The following is a 12,233-nucleotide window of genomic DNA, read 5'->3' on the forward strand; positions in this document are numbered from 1 at the left end:
ATTCTGTACACGACATCTCCTAAAAAAGCAAATTGAGAGAAATGAAAGACAGTAGCCATTGCAATTAAATTATGTCACAAAGAAATAGAAAAAACGTCTATGACGAAAGTAGGTTTCCTCCTGGAATCTTTTTTTTTCCAGAATGAGCAGTCACTGTCTTGATCAGATTTTTATCCCTTAGAACTACGGGCGTACAGATGTGAGCGTGGGCCTTGGTGCCATGGCCCCGAAAGCTTTCACGACCAAGACAACAAAATAGAGAGAGAGGGGAGGGGGAGAGAGAAGATGGAAAAGGCAAGGGAAAATTGTGAAATTTGATATAATTTTCGGAATAGAATTTTTTTTAATTAAAAGGTGTATTTTTTTCTCGCTATCTTCGCACGCATGCACGTTCGTAGCTTTTCATTTCTGTTTGTCCAGTACGCCATCCCGGACGCCATCTGGCCCCTAAAGAGGTTTTGGCTCATTACGCCCCTGCTGCGAACTGTCCTGGTCCTATACATTAACTCCTTCACATTTAGAGTTGAAGAGTGTCAGAATGAGTGGTTTGAGGTCTCAATCATGGTCTTCATTTCAGAAGGAGCTGTCCAAGGGCAATCATCTCCTTTGCAGGTTCCCCTTGGTGTTATTTGTTCACGGCTTCTTTCTAAACAATGCCGTGGAAAATAACCTTTTAACTCGCGACCTTTGCCTAATATTCACTGATTCCTCATCTTCCATTTTACAGCAATGGAAAGGCATCCTCTTCTGCATCACCCTAAGGAAACTTGACGTTACCGCTTCAAAGAGCAATGGTCAAAACACTAGAAGAGGGAGGAAGTTATGAAGTGCCTTCCCATCAAAACGTGAAATTCCCAAGTGGCGCCTGATAGAATTTCACCCGTTTTCTTTCCACAGAATGTCCAATACTTTGTTTTCGCCTCCACTCGATAAACCAACGTGCGTCAAAGAATGAAAATGGAAATCTTGCATTAAGTGAGAGAAAATAATGATTTTACTCTTTTTATGAAATTATGACATAAAATATTGTTCGTCGATGCAAAGGGCGGATCCACAATTTTCCAAAGGGGGGGGGATTTTTCGGCCACAAATTAAGGATATTTCGTACCCGAAAAAAATCGACAAGCAAAAAAAAAGAGAAAGGTCTCCAATTTCAAAAGATGGGGCACACCTCTGTTTTAATGTCATTTTTACATTACAACTTTTTATTTTGCTTCTCAAATGGGGGGGGGGGGCACGTGCCCTCCTCTGGATCCGCGCTTGGTCGATGCTCTTTACGTCAGTGTCCCTTCCATTTTCTCGTTTGATATACTTATCAAACACGAAATATGAAGGCAATTGGACGACACATTGCTCTCAATTCGATCAATTAGAATGTCAAGAGTGTGACATTTTGTGAAAAATGTTGCGTGATTATTATTTGCTTGTAATTTTTTAGACTCGTTTTACAAGATTGTTAAAGAACAAGTCCATCCCAACAAAGAAATATTGGAATAAAAAGAGAAAAATCCAACAAGCATAACACTGAAAATTTCATCAAAATCGGATGTAAAATAAAAAAGTTATGAAATTTTAAAGTTTCGCTTAATTTCACAAAATAGTTAAATGCACATCCTGGTCAGTATGCAAATGAGGAGATTGGTGATGTCATCCACTCGCTTTTTCTTTTGTATTTTATTATGTGAAACGTGAAATATACTAATTTTCTCCTCATTGTCAAGTGAAAACAGTGATTAATTCCTCCCTTGGTCAAATCTGTAAAAAATGAAATAATTCATAATTCAAACAATAAAAACAAAATAAATAGTGAGTGATGGACATCATCGACTGACTCATTTGCATGTCACTGAGATGTGCATATCACTTTTTTGTGAAAAAAGCGAAACTTTGAAATGCCTAACTTTCTTATTTTACATCCGATTTTAATGAAATTTTCAATGTTGTGGTAATTTGATCTTTCTCTATTTATTCAAATCAACATTTAGCTGGGGTGGACTTGGCCTTTAAAATCTGACTGTGGGTATATCAAAAACTACGGGACCGATGTATTTCTGACCTTTAGGCTCAAGGTACCTTACACCGCCTCCAAATATAAATTCGCTTCAAAATATAGAGCAGGATTATTTCAAACTTAATTCATTTGCATATTCCACGAATTACATCTCATACAAATTATTTACCAGCAAATGAATGATAGATTTATGGCATGAAAAACCGCATGACTAAAACATTAATAAAAACATTAGTGATTCAGAAAGACTTTGAAGTAGTTTAGGTGACATATGAAGGAACCCGGTAAAAAAAAAACGAAAAACGAAAAACAAGACTTGTTCTGTCATCAGATTTGCAATGTTGTAGCATTGAGTCCGCAGGTTCCTATTACTGAGTTTTCTATTACATTAATCTAATTGAATTAACACTAATTATTCAAACCTATGAAGGTCTACCATTCTCAACCAATAGAAACGCAATTGTATCAGACCGCCTTGAGAGGAAGGTGACATGCACCGAGACAATTAGGATAGGAGCACATTAAAGGTGGAGTTACTTGAGCACATATAAATCAGAAAACTCATGTATATATCTTTCCCTTGCAAGTCTGTATTCACATAAACAGGTCAACATCCTATCCTCCACGACGGACAACAAATCATCCATAACGGTGATGTGCTCTGAGAGGCAATTCGATGAATCAAATTTCATTTAGGATGTCTCCAGAATTATCCGTGCATCCACTTATCAACCAGGGCCATCAATCCTTCCTTATATGAATGTTATGGAAAGGAGCTGAGCTATAGGATCCCAATTTCTCCCAGTGGCTTCTCCCCCTTAACACCCGTGATTCTTTGATCTTTACCGATCTTCTCACTTCAAGACGAAAATCCAATAAGATCTTGTCCTCTATATATGTGTATTTAACATCCTGGGGTGAGTTTCGTAGTTTATATTAATGTTTATATCATCGCATTGTGAACTGACGAAGGGTGGATGATTTACTAGACCCAAGGATTGTATTCCCTCGGAGTAAAGGTTGATGATATCAGGCCTATATATACCTTTACGGTTGTTTAATGTATACAGCTGCATCAATATTTTCTTTCACGCGGTTATAGTAAGTAGCCTCTGTTCTGAGCTCAGGTTTAATTCAAATTGTGGTCTAAAGCTGGGGTTTAACTGTAAGGATAGCTAATTGAAACACAAATTTAAAAACAACACATTCCAATGGATTTTTAGATATTTTTTTGTGAACTGAAAGAGATATAAGTATTTCAAAATATATATTTCAAAAGTGTAGGGTGTTTTCTCAACAATGAAATTTCACCGTCTATTATTTATTTATTTATTCATTTATTTATTTATTTATTAATCTATTCATTCATTCATTCATTTATTCTCTTATTTATTTATCTATTCATTTATATATTTCATACTGCAGAGTTGGCCTGTTCAGTTTGAAAAAAAAGCTTTACAAAGGAGCCCTGCAGTTAATCAAACATCTTTCAACATGAAAATACATCATAATATCATAAACTACAAACAAAATAATATAACATCAAGCAAAAAACCCAAACATTTCGATATTTGATATCTACATTGCAAAGATAATCCATAGAAATCACTATATTCTAAGACATTAATCTTGCATGGTCGTGGTCAGAGTTCTTATCAAATCAATAATTATATCCATCACAACCCGTCAAAATAACCACATCAATCATTCAAAGTAATCTGTTGGTGCCACTATACGATTCGATTGTAATACTTGTTACAGCTCCCCGTGATTTTAACGCAAATTCATTATTGGCTTAAAAGTTGATAGCCTTTCTCAGCACACACCTTTCGATTCGGACAATGCGTTAAAACGATTATTTTCACGGTTCGTTCATGGAGGAAGTGATTATCCTGATCATAAGCGGTCATCTCTATCATTGATTTCATGGTAACATCTTTCAGCTATAGGGTGGATCATTCCAAGGTTGACCACGCCTCCTGGAGACCGACAGTCACGTTTTTTGTCACAGTAGCGAGTTTTCGATCCCCGAGGTGAGGAAGATTCAAGAACACAGTGAATATATTGAAAATGACAAAGAACAGCTGGGAGGTCATTATCGAAAACTGGTGAACCGGAACAGCTGTTTCGTCCTTAGTGTTCGAGCCGACGAAACATTGCAAATATGTCGTTTTTCCATGCACAGTCTAGGGACGAAACTGCCGTTTTGATTCACCAATTTTCGACAAAGACTTCTTGGTTTATTCATTGTCATGAATGGTACTTGGCAATTCATTTTATGTGTTCTTGAATCCGTCGGCCGTCGCGGTGCGTTTAGACTCCCTAGTCGCACCAACAAGATCCACTCCAGGTCGATCAAAATAATTTCGTTCTTTTCTAACGTCATACAACTGATCGATTTGGTTCAGTATAAAAGGGTGTTGCTCTATATAGATGGAGAGAATGGTATACGTTCAGGGGGCACTTGTAAAAAAAATGAAGAGAAACTGTACCCCAATAATTCATGATGATCTATTTTTTCTTCTTTTTAATGATGACTTAAAATCTGATCCGCCACTGATATCACAACTCCCAAAGGGGTTAATGATGCTAATTTTTGCTAGAAATTCATTCACATTTTAACTTTAATGTTTAATTGGAGATATAATTTAATCTACTCGTAGAGAGCATTTCCCCATGCCCTCGTGTGCACTTTCTCCTTGCTCATGGGAATAACATCTCAGCTACCGACATCGTCGTGAAACTCGTCGGCAGATGTTCGCAAAGACATTTCCGTCCTCAACAGAATGGCGTTGAAAGTTATCTGAGGCAGTCGTATTTCCATGGTCACAAAGTAATCTTAAAAGATATGATGTCGTCATTACGTAACCTTTGTACTTTCAAAGACGCCACGTCGTCTAGACTACCGATAGTCTTGTTGAAAGAAGCTAAAAAAAGCACTGCGTACTAAATTCTTACAAGTTGTTAAATTTGTTTCGGATAATTTTTGGGTATGACGGGCATGTCGTTTGGTGTGGGGGAATAATAACCCAAGTTATTTTTTTATTGATACAGATTTAAAAACTCAGTCCTATGGTAATATTTAGCAAAATTTAAGCTGTCTGTTTGTTGAAACACCAAAAATGAATTAATATAAAGTAACTGCCAAATACTCTGATGTTTACGATAATGATAACATTAAAATTTTAATCTTAAATATCAGAATAAGTCTCTTTGATATTGATCAGGTAAAATATCATCTGGAAGTGTAAAGTTTCTTGCCCGTTAAGATTGAAAGTACTTGGGATAATGGGATCGATAATGAGCTATTAAAGTTTTACTCTTTGACAGGATCAATGCAAAATTTCTCTCCAATTTGTTTTGAGTTTACCATTCTGTCCCATTAGTTTGAACTGCCGGCATTATTATCAGTTCATTATTTGCGTGCAGAGCAATAACGAATGTCTTCATCTTCGACTTCTCTCATCCTCTCTGACACATTTTCTCAATCAGATTCCCTTTCCTCAATTTTTATTCTTCCCGCCTCGCTCTTTTTCTGACGTCATCAACAGTACTGTTTGGTCTGACCCTGGTTCATCACGCTTCCAAGCCGAGCCGGCGCGGATCTGGGTGAGCATTTCGTGAAGACTATACCTCCAAGCCAGGGGTGAAATAATACGATAAAAAGATGAAGAAGAGCACGGAAGATACAAGGTCAAAATCCACTTATGCGAGGATCCGCCCAAACATAAGTGATCGATATGAGCATGGGCAATCGATGTCGAAATGTGCTAGTATCGCGGGGCCGAGGATGGGGGCATTTCTTTGACATAAATCAATATCACGTCTGCTCTAGCGTTACATTATGACTGTGTGTGACGATGTCTGCTTGAATGTATACTATGCACCTTGGCCCGTATTCTGAAGCCGGGTTTAACTTAAACTCAGGTTTAAGTATGGAAAGCCATATGGTAATAGTGTAAAACAAAATATGGAGTTGTATGTTTCTTATGTTAACTGTGCTCTTTCTTGATTCATCTGAATGTGAATACAATCATATATTTATCATATATATATTTGAGAGCCAAATGAGCTGAAGTATGATATCTCTACTGTTAGTGATTTATACAACAATTGGCTATCCATACTTAAACCACAACTTTAAACCTGATTTTAAGTTAAACCTGCTATCAGAATACGGGCCCTTGGGTTTAAAGTTCGGTGATGGTTGTTGTAGGTCTAAACATATTCGTGATTAATAATTAATGAAGTTTTCGGCGATTTTCAACATGATGCATTTAAAAAGACAACTCTGAAACATAATACTGTCGACTGAAAATATCGCTCTTCTCCTCATAGTTGTACATAAAAAACAAAGTGCACTTTAAATTCAGTTTGAAACTCATGTAAATATTTCGATGAAGTTCACTGTGTAAATTACATTGGAGTATATCTAGCATTCCGATCGATGCGTACAAAATTGTAATGACCGTTACCCCCCCCCCCCCCCGATTCCTCCATCCCCAATTGCCCCATTGATGCTTTGAAATTTGAAGGGGAAACAATGGGAATCCACTGCCCCAGCCCCCTAATTCTAGACGTTGGTGCCCTTAATAGAGATCGGATGATGCAGACTGACCGCGTTTGAACTTGGGATTCGAATATTCTAAATCATTTCCATCACGCACTTGAAATCTAAAGTAGATGTAGATGTATTATTCTCCATTATCAATTTGTCATCAAAGTGGAAAGTTACAATCAGATTGGCGTGTAAGTGGTGATTACTTATATAGATCCTTTTAATAACCTATATATGTATGCATATTGGTTTGAGGAAGTGGTGGATGATGGGTAATCTTGGGTCATCAGTTAAGAGTATCGGTTTTCTATTTTCGGAGTAATACTTCAGATGAGGTGTTGGCTGGAATATTGATCTATGTATATTTTATACGAAGATTTATGAGATATTGTTAATGTATTGATTTTGTTCACTCATTCACAGCAAAAACTGTGGTGTTGACCGATGTAAATAGAGGACCACATCAGTTATTTTACAACGGTGTTAAATTGGTGGTGTTAGTTTTACACCTATAGGTGTTATTACAACACCTATGGTTGTTACATTTACGCTCTTTGGTGTAATGCTCAATATCTAGTGTGTTATTTTAAAACCTCAGGTATGGTCATCTATTAACACCGATTGGTGTCAGTTTTAACACCACAGTTTTTACAATGTAGGGTCAAGAGTATACCGTCCAAATTCACAATATGACAGTCCACCCCCCCATAATCGTACGTGGTTAAAAGATCACTCAATCTTCTCTTGTAGAAAAATTAAATTGCTGCCATTGTTACATGTTACGAGTGGTGTTTAGTTACCTTGTTTTTAGACTTAGTGTTTTCCTCGTTTTTCAAATAATAGTCCAAGGAGAAGATGTTTTGTTCCTTTGCTTTCAAATTCAATCTTCTGTTCTAGATCTGAACTCATGTCCCTCTTTCCCGAATTGCTGATGACGTCGGCAAGCACACACGCCCTTTATGGAAGAGTGCACGCATAATAGGGGAGATCCCAAGACTCCTCGATTAGATTAGCCAGCCAATCTTCGGGTTTTGGGACGGATTGGAACAAGACCTAGTTGAAAGAAGAGACAGGTAAGCTTACAGAGTAATGCTATCCTGTCAATAAATTAGAATGGAGTAAATGAGATTAAACAGTGAATGAAAGTGCGTCATGTTATTCAACCTGTGTGCTTATATACCGCCCTCATATTTACGTTGCCCAAAGCCACCAAACAAGTGTTTTGTCTCAACTTTTTTTCCATTATCCTCTTTGATTTGATATAACTAACTTAAATATCGGATAATTTTGTTGACAGAGATATTGATGATGAGAATGATGACGATAACGAGTTTGTTGTTTGATTTTATTATTATCATTTTTTTAGTAAAATGCATATAAGATTCGTATAGTACACTTATCCACCTTGCCAGGTTCTCAAAGTTCTCAAATATTACCCCAGCTAAGCTAGTCCACCGACTCCAGAGTGTACGGCTTTTTGAGGAAGTACTTCCTGTCGTTACCCATTTACCTCACCTGGGTTGAGTGCAGCATGTGGGTAAATTTCTTGGTGAATGAAAACATGACATGGCTTGGAATCGAACCCACGTCGTACGTATGACTCTCAAAATCAAGGTACTTCTGACAGGTGTAGAACTGTGGAATATTATGGTTGAGGAAATCGTTACATTTATCCCACTGACCTGTCGATTGTAATTTGTCTGAGTTGATTTTGCTTAAGTCATCGTTTTACGTCACTGTTGAATCCGAATAAGATGCATTACTACTATCTTTGACATTCGACTTTCTCATCCATTCCTCACCTTTTTTTTATATCATACAAGAATATCATTACCAACAAGACATGAAAACATATCTCAACAAAACCTTCTTCAGCTTGGCAAATTCGTCAGTCCATCCGTTTGCACTGTCTTGGTCTTCTATCATGTCTATAATAGAAGATTTAATCATCACCTAACACCATCATGGCTTAACCCACTTGGCCTACTATCACTTTGGTCTAATTCCCGGTTGGTCCAACCATCACTTGGACTAACACTCTCTTGGTCTAAGTGCTATTTAGGCCTAGTCTAATACCCATATAGGCTCGTATTCTGAACTCGGGTTTAAATTAAACCCTGGTTTAATGTTGCGGTTTAACTATATGGAGAGCCAATTGGGGCACAAATCCCTAACGATACACATCCAATTTATTAAACCATATGACACCCAAATTGTTCATAATTGTCTGGGAAGGATGAATCGAGTATTTTGAAGTATTTTTTTTCTTTATTATGAAAGCAAAATATTAATCATAAGAAATATACAATAGAAACATATTTTATGAATTTGTGGCTCCCATAACTTTAGCACAGAGATAGACCATGGTCTAAATCAAACCTGACTTCAGAATACGGCCCATATGGCCTAATTTCTACTTCGTCTATGTATCATGTTTATATTTTGACACCGACGAATAAAAACTTGGTTTATATGCAGTTCTTCTGTTAATGACTAAGAGCATGCCAAGTAGTGTTAAACCAAAGTGGATTTATATAGACAAAATTCATTGCCTAATTGGAAATGAATTAGACAAAATGGTAATTGGGTTATACATGGCAATAAGACCAAAATAATCATGACTAGTACAGGCGACATCGTTGTAGATGAACTGTATGATAAGACTATGCGGGGTGCGAACGAACACATTTGAAAATAGACAAAGCGGGTGAAAACCAAATGGCAATGTGTCTCGTGGCTTAAACGGAATTTACTTAAATCTATCTCAGGGAGGAGCTTCTTCTTACGAAAAAAAATATTCAGAGTTTATTCACCCTCTCAGAAACATGACGTACAAGGAAATGTGTCCTAATCCGTCCCTTGAGCCTGAATTATCAAACCATTTTCTTAAACCATCTTTCTGATTTTCTTACTTACATAATTATTCTATGTCTCTGACCTTCACGGGAGATAGTTTAAGATCAGTTTTCTTGTGCGAGATAGATTAAGGGGACTTATGACTATGTCGTCACAGTTTAATTTTGGAGTAAGAACAGAAAGTGTAGGTGTCACCGTCGTTCTATCTCTAATCCAAGGGGAGGGGGCATAGAAAAGCGCGATCGATTTTTTAAAATTTTGTAACAGATAGATAAGGTAGATGGATAGATACCGTCATATATAGATAGTGTCTGCCCCCCCCCCCCGCCAGACCAAATTTCAGGAAATCACCGAGGTGCCTACGAATAAAATGATAGCATTTTTTTAAAGATAAATCTTGACACTCCACCGTTATACAGTATATTAGAGTCACTCAGAAGAATGCATTGATTCTATGGCAAACTACGAACCGAATGATAGAACAAAAACTGTTCAAACAATAACACAGATAATTACAAAATAAATACAGTAATACAGATAAAGTATGTCATTGATATTGTGTTGTGGAATTTTTGAATGGAATATGATATGGAAAGTGAATACCGTGTGTCTGGGAAATGACTAGTGGGTGTGCCATTGTAGTATTCAACTAGTATCATAATAAAAACGGAAATATTCAAAAGTTTAACGGAAAAATTAAACAATTTGGCAAACGGTATTTTTAAATGACGAAAACATAAAAAATACAAAATATATGAAATGTATATGATTTTTGCCTGTGATCAACTAACTATACTTAAATCTATACAGTAGGCTACTGATATACTTTACTAAGCTATGACAAGAAATGGCTAGGGGCAAATTGACTTGAGAATAACTGCCCCATTATTTTCTTCCGCGAAACTGTTGACGACAGCACGGATTCACCTTTATCTCAAATGATCTGTTGCGCGTCATTAAAAGGGGGAAACCTGAATTAATGGGGAAAATGACTTCAAAAAAGATCGAGTTAAAGTCACGAATCTGATCATCATCCAAAACTCTTCGGTTACAAATTCTTACGGGTACAAATCCAAATCACCCGACTAACAGTCACACACGAATACCAGATCACACCCCTGGAGAAGCTAGCAAAACAGTGAAGAGGGAAATAAAACAAAAGTTGTGACGAAGAAGGAAAATGACTGTCAAAAAGCAGCAGAAAAATAATAGTTGCAAATGAGTCTTCAATTACGAGTGTACTTAATACATGGGTTCCTTTTTCTGCTCGAAAATCCCATTCACATCTAGTTCAAATGCATCTTACCAACCCTCCCGTTAAAAAAAAATTCCCAACGAAAATGCGAAACAAAAGAGGGCACAACGATACAAACAAATGGTCAAATATCACTATCAGGGGGTTCAAAAGTTTAGAAATGATAATAAAGGCACCAATGAAGTATAAGGACCGGGTATTGGGCCGCGGAAAAGGTCTCGATACCAGTAAAAGGGGGATTGTGAATAAAAGATGAAGATAGAAATTAATATGATAAGTCGCCACCGTGCATGAGGTATCGTTTTAAAGTGCTTTTAGTAGTTTTCTTGAATGTTGGCAGAGTGCTTCTAGATTACTGTTAAAAGGTGTGGAGCGTTCGAAATGGGGTTCTCCGTGATCTTCTACGGTTGGTAATACTGCATTATAAGATTTGTACAAGGGTTCCAATTTCAGTGTTTCTTGGAAGAGGAGATTGGAAATGGAGAAAGAGAGAAGGGAGGATAGAAAAGGAAACAGTGAGAGACGAGGTTTCTATCATGGTGAAAACGGGATGAAACCGTAGGAGAGGATGGGAGAAAGAGAGTGTAAAACAGAGGGAAGGAGAGAAGGTGAATAACAAAAGGAGAGAAAGAATTTCATTTCTTCGTTCATTTGTTTATTCATGCATCCATCCATTTATGAGTTCATGTATTCATTGACTTGAGCTCAGTTTGGGGGACTCGGTAACAACACGATTGCCAACAGTTTATTCTTACCCCTCTGCCTTGCCCCCCCCCCCTCTCGACCCCCATTAGCATTAAGGTGGTTGTTCCTTGAGGAAAAGGACGACCTGCCTGGAAGGAAAGGATGGCCAACTCTCCCGTGATCATTTCCAGCATCCATCCTAAACGACGCCTTGCTCCTCAAGTCTGCATATCAAATTTGCATTAGCTAAATTTCTTGTTGTTGCTAATGGGGTTTACCTGATGAAAACATCGTTCATTACGTCACGAATCATATTTACAATAATCCACAGTAAAGAGTGTGCCGCCCGTCCACAGGGACTTGAACACGAGTATCAAATTGATTAGGCTACTTAACCCGTTAATGCGTTCCTGTGGATATGCAACGTGAAGGCCCGAGAAAGGCCGAGGAAGCACGTGGAAAGATTGGGCGAATCGAAGGGCGGATAGTAAAAGAAAATAAGGAGTTTTTGATTCCGAATAGGTCAAGAAAATAATAAAATCACGAAAAAGCATGCAGCTCGACTAGAGCTCTTAAAATTAGATTTTAAAAAATGCTCTCAGTTCGGGAGAATCGTGAAATCACAATTTTATCATCTTTCCAAACCTTCGCCCTTTAGTCCAAACTGACGTCAAATAATTATTTTGCATCCGTTTTTTTTTTTCAATAACTCGCTCTTCCTTTTTTTACCGACTGTCTTTCGTATTTTTTTTTTCATCCTACTCCGCACCTATCTTCTCTTATAACTGTTTCTTTGTTTTCATTGCCATTTTTGCTTTAGTACTTTTCGGTTCATTTTTGTTTGTTTCTTTCTCTCTCACCTCCATCTT

Source organism: Lytechinus variegatus, chromosome 12 (assembly GCF_018143015.1).
Source record: "Lytechinus variegatus isolate NC3 chromosome 12, Lvar_3.0, whole genome shotgun sequence".
NCBI lineage: Eukaryota > Metazoa > Echinodermata > Echinoidea > Temnopleuroida > Toxopneustidae > Lytechinus > Lytechinus variegatus.